General features: G+C 40.2%; 1 protein-coding gene across 1 annotated transcript in view; it reads right to left on the bottom strand.

Moving 5' to 3' along the window:
• tmem135 (transmembrane protein 135) overlaps window positions 1-18,137 on the bottom strand; it is a 481,984-nt gene that overhangs the window by 269,009 nt on the left and 194,838 nt on the right. The gene's annotated exons all lie outside the window — the stretch shown is intronic.

The following is an 18,137-nucleotide window of genomic DNA, read 5'->3' as shown; positions in this document are numbered from 1 at the left end:
CATTTAAAAACTGCATTTTGTGTTTACTTGTGTTATATTTGACTAATGGTTAAATGTGTTTGATGATCAGAAACATTTTGTGTGACAAACATGCAAAAGAATAAGAAATCAGGAAGGGGGCAAATAGTTTTTCACACCACTGTATATATATATATATATATATATATATATATATATATATATATATATATTGTGATGGACGACCGGCTATGGACTCCGGTCGCCACCCCCAAGCCGCTAGGAGGAGCCCTCCGGACAGCATGATGGTGCCCCGACTTCCAGCAGGGCCTCATGGACTTTGTAGTTTATACACACAGCCCTGCTGGATACCTTGGGGGCCACCGGGAGTCGCTGTAGGGGGGCTAGTGGGCTCTTGCGTGCCCTATAACCCGGGAGTGCGTCATAGTCACGTGACCGGAAGAAACGACATACTCCCGGGATGAAGAAGACTGTTTGCCCTGACCCGGAAGGAAAACGGACTTGTGGGTTTGGCCAGAACCACTTCCGGGTCAGGGGCTATAAAAGGATTGTGGGAAGCCCAGAACACTGAGCTGAGCTGGGAGGAAGGGTGGCGACGTGTCTGGGCGAGGAGGATTGGTTATTGAATAGTTTATTGATTATATGAGTAGTGTGGTGTGTGGAGTGCTTTGTGCACAGTATAATTATAAAATAAAGAATAGTTATACTTTTACCTCGTGTTCAGAGTGGTACCTGAGGGTTCAAGAGGTGGACAAAAGCCTTATCTGCTACAATATATATATATATATATATATATATATATACAGTGGAACCTCTAGATACGAGTTTAATTCGTTCCAGAACTGAGCTTGTATAGCGAATTTCTCGTATCTAGAACAAACTTCCCCATTGAAAATAATGGAAATCCAGTTAATCCGTTCTGCACCCCAAATATATTAACATAAAAATCAATTTTCCTAACAAATAACACTGATAAATTATATATACTGTAGTCTACCTTTAATAAATAACACTGGTAAATAATATAACTGATTATTAAAAGAATCAAAACAGGTGTCTAAAGTGCAGTAGAGCATTCAATAAATCTTTAAATAAATAATCCTTAAAACAGTTGTGAAGTGGAGGTTTAAAATACACAAGAATAACAATCCTTTAACACGAGGTTAAAACGTCAAAAGGATGCCGTCTTTAAAAAACAGATGACAATCCCCGGTGCTTCTTCTCTGTTAGCGTCTCACCTGCGGGCTCTGCAACAGGCGAGACACTCTTAATGCAGCTGACCTTCTCTACACCGTCCTGCTTCAGCTGTTTGGCTTGCCTGTTCAGCTCACTGTTCAGCTACACGCGAGCCTGCACTCACTTGCCCGCCCGCCTGCCTGCCTGCCTGCCTGCCTGCCTGCCCTCTCTCTCTCCTCTCTTTTCTTTTACTTTTTCTCCCCCTTAACCGGCTCGCGCTTCTCTATATATGCGGGGAGGACATGGCAGCTGCAGCCCATCAGCCACAGGAACAATCATGGATGTGGGCAGTTTCCCACCTGTGCACTTAAGTGAAAAACGCAGACACCGCAGATCGCGGCTCGCAACTGCTACCACGCCCCCTTGCTAAGCCGCGAGCTATACCCACAGCCTGGCTCGTGGCTCGTTACGCGAGCCAATGCTCGTATTTAGATCTGAATTTTTCGCTCATACTTTCCTCGTATTTTGAATTTCTCGTATACAGAGGTGATCGTATCTCGAGGTTCCACTGTATACTGATACATTAAGGCAAAAAATTAGTACCATTCTGAGCTGACAGTTTTACAAGGAGGGGTACGTTTTTTCAAGTAATCCACATTGTGAGACAGTGACTGCATTTGTAACATAAGAGCTATAAATTGTAGCTTTACTGCAGCTATTTTAGGAGAGTTCAGTATAACATCCAGGATACAAGAAAACATCTCAAAAACCCATATTGAATAATTTCATATTCTTGCTTTAGTTATTCGCAAAACATCTGGAGTAAACACAACCTAATATCCACATCTTCTCAGCATAGGTGTAACTGTTTTTAGTCTTCATAATGATATTATGGCATGTTTGGTATTGCCTACAATCAGGGGGAAAATTTCTTCACAAATCCCACAAAGGAGATAATAAGTGTAAAAAATGAAGAGATGTGAAAACTACCCATCTGTCTTCTGAGATTTCACAAGGAGACAACAATGATGTGTGGCATGTCAGTTCACTCTCACTCATACTAGGATACAGATACCAGTTAACATTACCCACTCTCTATGCTATGAGGGGACTTATGAGTAACCACAGAAGGCACAGTATCTCACAAAAGTGAGTACACCCCTCACATTTCTGTAAATATTTGATTATATCTTTTCATGGGATAACACTGAAGATATGACACTTTGATACAATATAAAGTAGTCAGTGTACAGCTTGTATAACAGTGTAAATTTGCTGCCCCTTCAAAATAACTCAACACACAGCCATTAATGTCTAAACCGCTGGCAACAAAAGTGAGTACAACCCTAAGTGAAAAATGTCCAAATTGTGCCCAAAGTTTGAATATTTTGTGTGGCCACCATTATTTCCCAGCACTGCCTTAACTCTCTTGGGCATGGAGTTCACACGAGCTTCACAGGTTGCCACTGGAATCCTCTTCCACTCCTCCATGACGACATCACGGAGCTGGTGGATGTTAGAGACCTTGCGCTCCTCCACCTTCCGTTCGAGGATGCCCCACAGATGCTCGATAGGGTTTAGGTCTGGAGAAATGCTTGGCCAGTCCAGCACCTTTACCCTCAGTTTCTTTAGCAAGGCAGTGGTCGTCTTGGAGGTGTGTTTGGGGTCATTATCATGTTGGAATACTGCTCTGCGGCCCAGCTTCTGAAGGGATGGGATCATGCTCTGCTTCAGTATGTCACAGTACATGTTGGCATTCATGGTTCCCTCAATGAACTGTAGCTCCCCAGTGCTGGCAGCACTCATGCAGCCTCAAACCATGACACTCCCACCACCATGCTTGACTGTAGGCAAGACACACTTGTCTTTGTACTCCTCACCTGGTTGCCACCACACACGCTTGACACCATCTGAACCAAATAAGTTTATCTTGGTCTCATCAGACCACAGGACAGGATTCCAGTAATCCATGTCCTTAGTCTTCTTTTCTTCAGCAAACTGTTTGCTGGCTTTCTTGTGCATCATCTTTAGAAGAGGCTTCCTTCTGGGACAACAGCCATGCAGACCAATTTGATGCAGTGTGCGGTGTATGGTCTGAGCACTGACAGGCTGACCCCCCCACCCCTTCAACCTCTGCAGCAATGCTGGCAGCACCCATACGTCTATTTTCAAAAGAGAACCTCTGGATATGACACTGAGCATGTGCACTCAACTTCTTTGGTCGACCATGGGAAGGCCTGTTCTGAGTAGAACCTGTCCTGTTAAACCGCTGTATGGTCTTGGCCACCGTGCTGCAGCTCAGTTTCAGGGTGTTGGCAATCTTCTTATAGCCTAGGCCATCTTTATGTAGACCAACAATTCTTTTTTTTCAGATCCTCAGAGAGTTATTTGCCATGTGGTGCCATGTTGAACTTCCAGTGACCAGTATGAGAGAGTGTGAGAGTGATAACACCAAATTTAACACACCTGCTCTCCATTCACACCTGAGACCTTGTAACACTAACGAGTCACATGACACCGAGGCAGGAAAATGGCTAATTGGGCACAATTTGGACATTATTCACTTAGGGGTGTACTCATATTTGTTGCCAGCGGTTTAGACATTAATGGCTGTGTGTTCAGTTATTTTGAGGGGACAGCAAATTGACACTGTTATACAAGCTGTACATTGACTACTTTACAATGTATCAAAGTGTCATATCTTCAGTGTTGCCCCATGAAAAGATATAATAAAATATTTACAAAAATGTGAGGGGTGTACTCACTTTTGTGAGATATTGTACACAGAAAATGTACAAAGTCCATGCAGAAAGAGACAATGTTGAGATTTTGAACAAAGCTCTTGGGAGGGCATCAGTTCTCAACATTGCACCTCAATGTCACCCATGAGAAATATTTTACTTGATTGTTTAAAACTCCTGAAATACTGTTTGCTATGCATCTAACTGAAAGTTTTCTGCCAAGTCAAGCTATTACAGATAACACCAAATATTCAAAAGACATGACCAGAATGTGAAGCATACTTTGTTTACAAATTGTCCCACATATTAACAGTTAAATTATTTTCTATTCATCCTTAATTATTCTAGAAATGGGTTTTATATGCTGGTGTCTTTCCCAACAACTGTGAGCACAAGGCAGGACACAAGTCATGATATACTGTCAGACCACTACAAGGCAAGCTCACACAGTCATCTGTATTAGGCTAACTTAAGAGTCACAAGTTAAATGTAGGAAATTAAAGACAGAGAAGAAAATCTAAATTCTGCACAGACAATGCCCAGAATATGATTCTGAACTAGTCTCGTTGTAGCTGTGAGATAGCAGAATTAATTACTATACTACCATTAATTTAGGACTATAAATGAAGCTGAATGTGTGTTACTGGAGTACAAATCCATTTTGTACAGGGGAACACTACAGGCTATGTTTCATTCTGAAATTTGACAGCAACAGCACTTCAATAAAGATGTGCCTTTTGAAGCATTTCTGGGACTTGGTATGTGTATACAAAGTTGCTTCCTACAGTGAGTTTAGAAAGTGAAATTTTGGATTTTAGATAAAATATTTCATCCTGGGAAATGTATTTAGTGAAACACCTGCACTTTATTTCATCCCAGACATCATATACTGTATGAGTTAGGTGTGGCTTAATCTGCTTAACACAATCTTGCCTCTCTGACTTTGTCTCCCAACCGTCCAACCTGAGCTGACCTTCTAATGTAGTCGTTCCTAATCCTGTCCATCCTTGTCACACCAAAAGCAAATCTTAACTGTGCCACTTCCAGCTCTGTCTCCTGTTTTTTGTTCAGTGCCACCATCTTCAACCCATGTAACATAGCTGGTCTCACTACCATCCTGTAGACCTTCCTTTACACTCTTGCTTGTACCTGTCTGTCACCAATCACTCCTGACACTCATCTCCACCCACTTCACTCTGCCTGCACTCTCTTCTTCACTTCTCTTCCGCACTCCCAGTTACTCTGTAGCATTGATTTCAAGTATTTAAATTCACACACCTTCGCCAACTCTACTCCCTACATCTTCACCATTTCTCTGACCTCCCTCTCATTCACACACATGTATTCTGTCTTGTTCCTACTGACCTTCATTCCTCTCCTCTGTGGAGCATATCTCCACCTCTTCAGAGTCTCCTGGACCTGCTCCCTACTCTCTCTACAGATCACAATGTCATCTGCAAACATCATAGTTCATGGGGACTCCTGTCAATCTTGTCTGTCACCGCTGCAAATACAAAAGGCCTCAGAGCTGATCCCTGATGTAATCCCCAATATAATCCCACCTCCATCTTGAATGCATCCGTCACTTCTACCACAGACCTTACCACTGTCACACTTCCCTCATACATATCCTGTACCACCCTTTGATACTTCTCTGCCACTCCCAACTTCCTCATACATTACCATACCTCCTCTGTAGGCACCTTGTCATATGCTTCTTTTTTAACGTAGAAAATTAAGAAAGACATTTTCTGCTTTATCTTCATACCATAATATTACAAAACTTAGTGGTGTCATTGTACTGTAATCATTAGCAGTACTCTAAGTTTAAATAGAAATGATACCATGGTATGCAGTGAGATAGAATACTGAACCCTGAATAAGCACCCATAGAAGGCTCAGCAATCTAAATTACAGTAAAAAAAGAGATTACCAGCTACACTGGCAGTTACAAGTTAACTAATTAATAAAACTGGCTTTACAGATGTTGACAGTGATCAAACAAGCCTATATACTGTACCAAAAGAGCTTAAAAATATCCTTGCCATGCCATATTCCCATTTTCCTACCAAAGTGTAGACACAATACAAGATCTTAAGAGGACCAGAGTAAGGAAAAACAAAATATGGTTGGTGGTTTTGTTGGATTATATGTACAGTAAGAATCTCATCCAACAGGATGCCCAGGGCAATGAACAGTGGATTAAACGGATATGGGGGCATCCCACTAGCATGGGTAATCCTGAAAAATTGCACTTAAACTGATGATAAGGATGTTATATACTGCCAGACACGTTGGCTTGTTGAGCACAGCATGGTACTCTGTCTGGAGATAATGGATAAAGGATATGGGGATTGTGAAGGGGACACACAATCACTAATTTGTCTTCCGTTTAAATCCTTAAAATGCATAAAGAACAGGAACTTAGTTTATGAGGTCAGGCAAGTAAAGGTTCATGAGTGCAGAGACACCAAAAGATGCTAAATGGTGCTCTAGCCTTGTGTTGTGAAAACATTGGGCCACCTCTGAATCCAGGACCAGAAGTAACCACAGGACTGGTCGTAGAGCAGCCTTGATTTAGCAATCTAAATGAATCTAGACTAGGGAGATGGACATTGAAATGGTCAAAGCTTCAGAAAGAAAGGATAAACTTCAAGATAGAAATAATACTGAAAGGTCAAATTTAGTAAATTCTTCTGGAGGGATGCAAACCTGAATGTGAAGATTTAGACAATACAGTCTTTTGCCATTTTACACTATGCATGGTCCCTTTGCTTATCCTTTTCTTGTGCTTAGTTCATTAAACAAAAATTCTCTTTTATAAATTTTGGTCTACTTGCAATTATTCTTGGTAGGAAATTTGCTCAAATAGCAGCTTGTCATTGGATAGTAGCTGCAAATTGCACAGTACAAAGGTTAAAATGTGGATTTTGCTGGAAGAGACAGGAATTTGCCTTTAGTTTTGTAACATTATTTTTTTGCCAATTAATGCACAATAGATTACATTTTTTATGATGAGAAAGATCTAGCAGCTTACTTGCCTATTTGTGGGAAAAGTACCTAATAAAGCAATAGCTAGCAGTATTTTCTGTCAAACATCCAGCATTTGTTTTATCAGGCTAAAAGCACAAACATATTTTTATTTTATTCATGTGGTATACCTACACCTTATTTTGAAAGACACATATATACAATTTAAGCCTTCATATTAAAAGATATATTTGCTAAAATATAGTACACAAGAGCTACAGTTGTACTAAGTGGTACAAAAACCAGCTGAATGTATTGACTTCTGCATTTGCCACTAGATCATCTTGAAAAAATAAGTTTTAGAAGGTACATTTAAAAACTGAAGAAATAAACATTAAAAAAATCTATTTGGGACAGCTGTCCAGCATTAGCACTCCACAATGAAAAAACAAAACCCCACCATGAGATTTATGAGGCGTTACTGGGTTTATAACCACCAGCACAGAAACACGTTTGTTATTGACTGAAAGGTATCACATAAAATAAGGTAATGCATTGTGGAACAGTTCCGGAAAAAGCCATTTAGCAGCAAAGATGTCCCCAATGACAAACTTCACCACAAATTTTGGATTAAATATTTTCCCAAAAGTGATTAAACAGAGGAAACCAGTCAGACTGCTGACCTAAATATGCCTTTGGGTAAAACGTCGACTGATTTTCTCTTTGGCTGCTCACAGTGATCTCTATTAACTCCATACTTCCCTGGCTAATTATTCTTAATTCACTTCCCAGGATTTTCTTGCATTTCCATGTATTGAATCACGAAATGCTTTGCTATATTAATTTTACTAATTTTCTTTTTTTTATTTTTATTTTAAATAACTGGATGGTAATTCTCTTTTCATTAGTCATAGACATATCTGTAATACCAACTTTCCTTATACTGAAATACTTTCATAGAATTCATTCCACATAAAGTAATACTATATATTGCTATGCCTAGTGTGACCCAGAGAACAAAGGAGTTAACCACTTGTGGAGATGACCATCAAAAGTAGTCAGACAACTTTTAGTCTGAAATGCAACTAACATGAAAGACAGTCATTTTTTATAAGATGGAATATGGTGATCTAAGGAATTAAGTGAGGTAATATTATAAAAAGATACAGATGGCTTGTTTTTAACTTGGGAAACACATCATGTTGATAGTCAAATAAGAAAGCGAGACATCTTTATTAGTGTAAGAAAACACATTTAAAGTTTTCTTGACAAGAACTTTCAAGAAAACCAGTGGATGGTATAAGGGAAACAGTTCTTCTAAAGTGTAGTATGCTTTTGTGCTTCCATTACATAGCCTTGCACTCTTGTATATTGCTCCATAGTTGCAGTGTTTAATGGATTTTGAAAAACAGAAATAATCACTCTAAGTGAATCACATATCTGCTTGTTTGCTGTATCTTATTATACTGTACCAGGCAACTTTAGGTTGCTTCCAAATGAAACCGATGCCACAACTCTCCTCATAAATCTTAAGATAACTTCCTGATCATTCAAAATGAATAGATAGATAGATAGATAGATAGATAGATAGATAGATAGATAGATAGATAGATAGATAGATAGATAGATAGATAGATAGATAGATAGATAGATAGATAGATAGATAGATAGATACTTTATTATCACACATATGGCAAAATCCAAACAAACAGATGGATGTAAACTTCTCAAAAATTATGGCATACCTTAAAAAGCAACTTGCTGAAAGGCATGTGTAAATAGATCACAAGTTCCCTTCCGAAAAGATATCATGGCTTTGACATGAAAGAATGCTCCTTAAGGGATAATACAGGTGCTGGAGCCACTCTGGAAGACTGTTGAGCTATTGTAGCCATGACCTCGTACAACAACTTGTCCCCCCTTTTGTTTATCTTTGGCATGAGAGCTCTCAAAATGAGAGATATAAGGCAGTGAGGTATTAATGCAAATGACAGGTTTGTAACATACAAAATCTTTGCCTATCTTCAAGCAAGAGCTGCCATGATTTGAACAGTATTGTTTATAACAGCACTAGGGGGCTCCACCCCCTGCTCGCTTCGCTCGCCAACCCCTGGTGTTGGGAAATTACAAAGAGCGTGATGTATGAATGAGATATAGCATAGTGTGAAGGTGTAGATGACGCAGATAGGAAGCAAACAATAAAGTGTTTGGCACAGTGTAAAGGTTTATTGGAAAATTTCTTTGTAAACAACATTAGTAGTAAAGATGGTGTCTTGTACTTGAATGAGTTTTCCTTGGCATGGAGCATTTATGACCTTAACTTTAACGTCAGATGAATTTCGAAGTTGTGAGAAGGCCACATAAAGTTGTCCATGTACAAAAACGGGCTCAGATAGGTAGATGCCAACCTTGTGCATGGTTTGTCCTTGTGATTTGTTGATGGTCATGGCAAAGGCAGGTTTAATGGGGAATAGTTTCCGTTTAAGTGTAAAAGGTAATTCCAGTTCAGAACTTGTAAGGTCAATTCTAGGAATTAGAACAGTATTGTTAGCATGTGATCCTGTAAGAACTGTTGCTTGAATAACATTGTGTGTTATGGTGTAGACGACTAAACGTGTACCATTGCATAAACCCTGTTTAGTGTTAAGGTTTCTTAATAGCATGAATATTGTTCCATTTTTAAGGCTAAGACTGTGTTGTGGTAATCCGGCTGGGTTAATAGTGTTCAAATATGGTAAGGGGAAATTAAGATGGTCATTGTCGTCATCAGAGTCAACTTTGTCAGAGCTTAGAAAGAGGTGTGACTGTCCAGGAAGTAATGAAATGACCTGGGGCCTCATGTATAAACGGTGCGTACGCACAGAAATGTTGCGTACGAACCTTTCCACGCTCAAATCGCGATGTATAAAACCTAAACTTGGCGTAAAGCCACGCACATTTCCACGGTAACTCATACCTTGGCGTACGCAATTTCTCCGCTCGGTTTTGCAGACTGGCGGCACCCAGCGTCAAAGCAGTGCTACTGTTCCTGTGTGGTTATCCTTTCTTAGATCCACATCCACGGCAGCGGCTTTATCAAATACACTGAAATTAACCGCATATCGTTCATAAATTTAATGCATCTGATTGTAATTAACCTGTAACAATATAATGGTCCACAGAATGGTCAAACTACTGTTCCTGTGTGCTCATCCTTTCTTTCTTAGCTCCACATTAATGACGCGGCTTTATAAATACACTGAAATTAACTGCATATTGTTTATTAGTGTAATGCATCTGATTGTAATTAACCTGTAGCAATATAATGGTCCAGGGAATAGCCATAGTATTCCAAATACCATAACTGCTTTAGCGTTGTAACTCTCACTGCATCTTCTTTCAGCTGATCCCGTTAAGGGTTGCCACAGCAGATCATCTTTTTCCACATTACTCTCACTGCACCACTCGGAGTATTTATATCACTGTATCTGAGTGGGAAATCACAGCAGCAGCTGATTGGAAAGAGAATTATCGGTACACAGCATGAAGCAGATGCTGCCTGAGCCACAGCAAAACGCTTTAGAGACTTCCCAGTACGGACTTCGCGGTTTAGAAACAGTTTCATCCCAAGAACTCTAAACGCACTAAATCAGTCCATCAAGTGCTCCTTGTAGGACTGTTTGTACTTATAAGTACAATTACCCCACTGTAAACTTGCACTACAGTTATAATATTGCACAACCTGCGCCACTTTATAAAGCGCGTATTTACATGTGATGACGGTATTCATTTCTAAGACGAAATGCAGCAAAACATGTTGATTATATTATACAGATAAAACTTTAACTTCATTTAAATAATCTGTATTGTTAATAATTAAACATGTGAGGACACGGTGCCGCAGCGCTAGCTAGTTCAGTAATTGTTCCTGCCTTGCGCTGTATTCTTGCTGGTGCTGACGCGACACTGGAAAGATAGACGGATATAATAATTAAACACGTACTACTAAGATATTTCAATGTTCCTTAAAAGTTTTGAAGAATCGAAGTTCTAAGCTTACAGATGGCTTCACGTCTATTACATAGCTTATTGTGTGGCGATTGAGTTTTTGGAGAAAGAAAAGTAAGGACAGGAATTGGAGGTTAGTACGTTTGAAAGAGACAGTACTGTTGTGATAAATTATTTCATTGAAGGTTGCGCATGGCGCAGCAAGCCTCTTGCGTGAGACATGAACAAGCACTGCGCCACCGTGTTCCCATGTTTAATAACATGCTTTCATTCCTGTCATCATGAAAAAGATATCACGTATACATCTCAGTATTTTAATTATTCAGAGAGCTGTAATATCACGAATGTAATGGATTATGTGTCCTGTCGGAGAAAGAGAAAGCCCGTTTAAAAAGCAGGTAGTGATTCATACACATAGAGCACATAGAAGATCAAATACAGAACAAAGCATTTAACATGCCACTTTAGTTACAATGGGATTTGAGAAACTAGTAAATTAAACGATTTTAAGATGAAGTTTATGATGTTCTACTTTAATGGCAAAATAAACTACGTGATTAAAGTGGAAATTTCGAGATTAAAGTTGACATTTCGTGCTTTTTTCCCCACTGTGTGCCTTTTTTTTGTCTGTACATGTACCCTAATAAGCTTTCATATGACACTCAGACGGTGGGCTACGACTCGCTTTTTCACGGCGACTTTGATATGTGATTTCTTTTTTATTTCGGGCACTGTGCGACTTTGTGAAGTTGAGCCTTCAAGTTTCTCCGACACTCTGTCACTCGATCAGCTTTCTTTTGTTGATTATACCACTGTTTAAACCAACAAATAGTACGTTTTTCCTTTGCCTCCACTTGGTATTCGCTGAAATTCTTATATTTTCTCCCGTGCTTTTCCCATTGTCTTTTCACAGAAGGCTATTTATATTGATTTGCATATTCAAAGAGGCGTAATTCTGGGAGGAGTTGGGGCGGGACAGAAGGCGCGTGCACGTGCGTTACTTTTCACACAAATCGGGATTTATGTAGTAGAAGAACGTGAAAGTATGCGTGCGCACAGATTCCTGCATCTGGATTTTTCTGTGCGTACGCACAATCCCGCTTTTGTGCTTACGCCATGTTATAGTGTGAATTCTACGCACGGCGTTATACATGAGGCCCCTGGTTATTAATGTGATCAACAGTAATATTTTTTGGACATAATATACTTCGTTGTGTTAAAAGGGGCATTTGGTCTAAAGAGACCGCTGTTCCAAATATCTCCGTAAGTAAGTCGTCGCAGATGAAGGGTTGAGGAATTGTAATAATATCTGGGTGAAGTCCATCTGTATTGGTGAGTGTACAATGTTCTAGTTGTAATAACCAATTGTTATATTCGGGATCTGAAAATCGCACGTTTTGTACCAAGTGTATCTTTAGAAAGCAATGCCAATTGTTCGCGTAACATTTTTTGTTCAGCGGTTTTAGAAGCGCGCCGAGGTGAAGTTTTTTTTTTTGATGCGGGTTCGTGTTTGTGGTCCCGTTACTCGAGCCGTCTAGTTTTGTATCCGTGATCGTGAATTGATGACTTGTTTGATCTTTATCGTTAGGAATATGGATAAGTAATAAGTAGGATCGAACTCACTGTTAATATGCGGACTGTTCGTTTCTTCGTATTATCACCAATCAGGTCTCGCGCTTGTATATGTATTGTAGTTCGGTCTGTTGTTGTCTATGTATGACGTCATCGCGTATTTTAAGGTGGACTGAATAATAGCTGAGCGAATGGCATGTGGAGCAATAGGTAAGCACTGTCTAAAATCTACTCCTAATAAAAGTACCTTTCCTCCAAAGGGAATATTATTATTCATCAACGCAATGTCAATTGTCCGCGTATTTTAAGGTGGACTGAACAATAGCTGAGCGCATTGTACGTGGAGTAATAGTTAAGCACTGTCTAAAATCTCCTCCTAATAAAAGTACCTTTCCCGTAAAGGGAATATTATTATTCGTTACTGTGCATTGTCATAGTGGATAGCGATGTTTCTGTGATTGGGACCGGTATTTGGAATAAGGAGTGACATGTGTTTTTGGAGCCGAGACATTTTTTCTTCCACGGTTTCAGAAGCGCTTTGTAGGTGCCGACGTGATTTGTGCATATTTGCGTTGTTGATTTGTTTCAGGGTGCACTGTTACAATGCGATGCAATATTTGTCCACATATGCGAAAGCAGTATGGGCCATTGCCTTTTGGTGGCCTGATATTTACTCCGGTAGATGCAAAAGCAAATGAACTATTGTAGGATCTAATGCAGTTCATAAAGTTTTTACTTTCAGGTACATTGTTAGTTAGAAGCTTCTGTAGATATTCAGGATATGAATGTAAAGGAGGCAGTCTAATCTGACCCTTTTGAGAACAACGTGTAAATTCATTACTTGTATTGCCAGTTGTTTCTTCAGGGAAGTTAAGTGAATGACAATGATTGCAAATGACATTCATTAATCTCAATGAATTTTCCTCAATAGTGGACTCATTATTGAACGCGTTGTCAGCTAAGTGGCGCAATCGTTTAGCAGGTGTCTGCGGACGGTTCCTTTAGAAATGGGGCTTTGGGTGTCACTTCTTATTGATGTTAGTGTGTTTGTGGGTCTGAATCGTCGTTGTTGTGAACGTTTCGTGTGCCATGTCCGTAGTCTGTCCCGTTTCGTCTCTAATGGGCTTGGTGTGGCGGTCACGGCTTCTTTTTTTTGGTGTGGTAGGAGCTTGTTGAATCCTCCTCTTTGTGTGTGTCCCGTTTCGTGTGCAATGGGATTCGTGCGGCGCTGTGTGCTTTGCCGGCGTCTGCGGGGTGGGGGGGCGGGGGATTGGTGGGGCGCGAGCGTCTTTTTTCTTTTTGTGTGCCAGGGGCTTGTTGAATCATCCTCTTTGTGTGTGTCCCGTCCGTTGCTTGTGGGGGGGGGGGGGGGTGCTTGGAGGTGGGTGTGGGATTTGTGGGGCGCGAGCGGCTTCCTTTATTTGTGTGCTAGTTTCGTGTGTAATGGCTTTCGTGTGGCGCTGTGTGCGTCGCCTGCGTTTGACTCATTTTTTCTGTGCTGATTCCTTTTTTCTGTGGTCGCGGCACGTCATTTCTTTGACTCCTTTTTTTTGTGCTCACTCCTTTTTTCTGAGGTCGCGGCCTATCTGTGGTCTCGCGCCCGCCTCTCGCGGCGCCTCATTTCTTGGGGCGCCTGCGCAGTACGTCTATTTGCAGCTACGGCCCATGGCCGGATGTCCCTGCATCCATCCAGTTTAGCATTCTCGGTTAGTAATGTGGATTAGAGTGCACAAGCTGGAGTACCATCACTCCATATCTATTTTTGCGTAATGTACAGTAGATAATCAGCAGGGAAAAAATGTATTTGCTTTACATAAAGAAATATTAGTGGTCCTAAAAAATGTCAACTGCCACTAAAAACACATGATGTACTTCTGCCAGATATTTTGACAGTGATGCCCATATACACACCAAAAGGAAGATAAGATTAGAGTAAAATAAAAATGAGAAAAAAAGCTGAAAAAGCATACTTAAGTATTTTTAAAATCCTTATTCATCCATTTGTTGAATACACTGGTTTTGACTAATGCATATATACACTCACCAGCCACTTTATTAGGTACACCTGTTTAACTGCTTGTTGATGCAAATATCTAATCATCCAATCACATGGCAGAATCTCAATGCATTTAGGCATGTAGATATTGTTAAGACGACCTCCTGAAGTTCAAACTGAGCATCAGAATAGGGAAGAAAGGTGATATAAGTGATTTTGAACATGGCATGGTTGTTGGTACCAGACAGGCTGGTCTGAGTATTTCTGAAACTGCTGATCTATTGGGATTTTCATGAACAACCATCTCTAGGGTTTACAGAGAATGGTCTGAAAGAGGGAAAATATCCAGTGAGTGGCAGTTATCTGGTCGAAAATGCCTTGTTGATGCTAGAGGTCAGAGGAGAATGGCTAGGCTGGTGCAACCTGATAGAACGGCAACAGAAACTCAAATAACCACTCTCTACAACCGAGGTATATGTAAAAGCATCTCTGAATGCACAACACATCAAACCTTGAAGCAGATGGGCTACAGCAGCAGGAGACCACACCAGGGGCAACTCCTGTCAGCTAACAACACGCAACTGAGGCTACAATTAACATGGGCTCACCAAAATTTGACGACAGAAAATTACAAAAACGCTGCCTGGTCTGATGAGCCTTGATTTCTTCTGTGATATTCGGATGGTAACATGAAAGTATGGATCCATCCTGTCTTGTACCAACGGTTCAAACTAGTGGTGATCGTGCAATGGTATTGGGGATATTTTCTTAGCACACTTTGGGCCCCTTAGTACCAACTGAGCATTGTTTAAATGCCACAGTCTACCTGAGTATTGCTACTGATCATGTCTATCCCATTATAACTGCAGTGTACCCATCTTCTGATGGCTAATTCCAGTAGGATAATGTGCCATGTGACAAAGCTCAAATCGCCTCAAACTGGTTCTTGAACATGACAATGAGTTCACTGTATTCAAATGGCCTCCACAGTCACCACATCTCAGTCCAATAGAACAACTTTGAGATGAGGTGGAACAGGAGATTCACATCATGGATGTGCAGGCAACAAATCTGTAGCAACTGTGTGATGATATCACATCAATATGGAGCAAAATCCCTGAGGAATGTTTCTATGCCATGAATTACGGTGGTTCTGAAAGCCAGTACTAGCAAGGTGAATCTAATAAAGTGGCTGGTGAGTGTGTGTGTGTGTGTGTGTGTGTGTGTGTGTGTGTGTATGTGTGTGTGTGTGTATATATATATATATATATTCTTATATTGTTCTTTGATTTAACCCTCTGCTCCACAGTTTGTTTGACATTACAACTCAAGCCATTCAGACGTGATTAAAGTGCACGTTGCAGACTTTTATTTAAGGGAAACTGCATATATTTTGAGCACACCATGTAGAAAATACAACACTTTTTCTACATGGTCCCCCCATTTCAGGGCACCATAATGTTTGGGCAAATATATTAAAGCAGTCATATTTAGCACTTTGTTGCGTAAATCCTTTGCGTGATGATGCTCTGTAAAGCCTCTAATGCAGCCATCTTAAGCCCCTGCTTGTTTTGGGGGCTTGTCCCCTTATGTTTTCTCTTCGGCATATGGAAGTCATACTCAGTTGGATTGAAATCAGGCGCCAGGCTTGGCCATTCAATAATTTTACATTTTTTAGCTTTAAAAATCTCACGTGTTGCCTCAGCAGTATGTTTGGATCATTATCTTGTTGTAGGATGAAATGCCGTCCAAAGAGTCTGGAGTCATTTACTGAAACTTGAGTAGATAAGATGTTTTTATACACCCCAGAATTCATTGTGCCACTGCCATCAGCAGTTGTACATGTCTAAGCCATAACACCTCCACCACCATGTTTAATAGAAGAGGTGGTATGCTTTGGATCTTGGGCAGTTCCTTTTCATCTCCACAGTTTGCTCTTGCCATCACTCTGATACAGGATCATCCTAATTCTTGTCTGTTCACAAGACCTTTTTTCAGAATCCTGCAGGCTCTTTTAAGTACTTTTTGGCCAACTGCAATCTGGTCGTCCTTTTTTTCCTAGCTAACTAGTGGCTTGCGTATTTCTGTTCATGAAACCTTCTGTGGATAGTCATCTCTGACACATCCACATCTGCCTCCTGAAGACTGTTTCTGATCTGTTGGACAGACATTTGTGGCTTTTTCTTTAACACAGTAAGGATTCTTCTGTCATAAGCAGTAGAGGTCTTCCTCGATTTAGGTAATCCTGAAGTTTTACCAATGTCTCTAATGGTTTTATTCTTGTTTTTCAGCCCCATAATTGCTTTTTTTAACTTTTATTGGCATAGCTCTTGTCCTCATGTTTAACAATGATGACTACAGACTTGGAAGGGTACTAGCATGCATAGGTATCTTATGAAGCAATGAAACCCACCTGAGTAATCACAAACACAGGTGATGCCAATAGTCTCCAACATTATGGTGGCCTACATGGAGGGACCAAGTAGAAAAAGTGTTGTAATTTCTACTTGCTGTGACCTAAATGTATGCAAATACCCTTATGTGAAAGTCTGCAGTGTGCATTTTAATTATGTCTAAATTGTTTGATTTGTAATTCTAAACTGTGGAGCAGACGGAAAAATCAAGAGAAATCCAACCATTACCTGAAGTAAATTGATTTTGAGAAAAAATAATTGCTCATCAAGAAATAATCATTTTTAACAAAACCATACCTGTCGTGTTTACTGGCACACCCGCACTTAATACTTTGTACAACCTCCCATTGCCAACAGAACAGCACTGAGTCTTCTCCTATAACATGTTACAAGGTTTGAGACTATACAGCAGGGAATATGAGACCATTCCTCTTTACAGAATCTGTCCAGATCATCCAGGGTCCTGGGTCATCTCTTGTGCATTCACTTCTTCAGCTCACACCATAGGTTTTCAATGGGGTTTGGGTCCTGGGACTGAGACGGCCATGGCAGAAGCTTGATTTTGTGTTGCTTTAACCATTTCTATATTGATTTAGACATATGTTTTAAATTATTGTCCTGATGGAGGATCCAAGGACGACCCTCCTTTCGTTTCTTGGCAGATACAGCCAGATTTAAATTTGAAATCTCTGTGTATTTCATGAAGCTCATGATGCCATATATCCTAATAAGGTTCCCTGGTCCTTTGGAGGAAAAACAGCCTGGCAACATCACAGAACGTTCACTATACTTGACAGTCTGGATCAGGTTCTTTTCAGTATAGCTATCCTTCTGTTTATGCCAAACCCACCTTGAGTGTTTGTTGCCAAAAAGCTCAATTTTCATTTCATCTGACTATAGAACAGGGGTCCAACCAAAGTTTCAGTAGCATTTAGCAAACTCCAGGCATTTATATTTGTGATTAAATGATAGGGAAGGCTTTTTTCTGGTATGTCTGACTGCAGTTTTAGAGACTCAGTGGCCCAAAAATGTCACCTTTTTCTGTTTTTCTTCAACAGTGATCCTTGGGGAGTTTTTTTTATTTCTCTTACTATTCTGCTAACTCTATGTGGGAACAAAATAAACTTGGGTCTTTCAGACAGGCTGGTAACAGTTCTAGTTGATTTATACTTTTTAATTGCTGCCCTAACCGTAGAAATGGGCGTTTTCAGGCAACTACCATTTTTTTATAGGCATTCCCTAACTTATGAAGTTTAAAGCACTTTTCTGTCATTTGAATTGTATGTTCTTGTATCTTTCCCA

The sequence above is a fragment of the Erpetoichthys calabaricus genome, chromosome 4, assembly GCF_900747795.2.
Source record: "Erpetoichthys calabaricus chromosome 4, fErpCal1.3, whole genome shotgun sequence".
Taxonomy (NCBI): Eukaryota; Metazoa; Chordata; class Cladistia; order Polypteriformes; family Polypteridae; genus Erpetoichthys; species Erpetoichthys calabaricus.
Note: the sequence above shows the minus strand (reverse complement) of the source record. Positions and strands in the feature narration are given on the sequence as shown.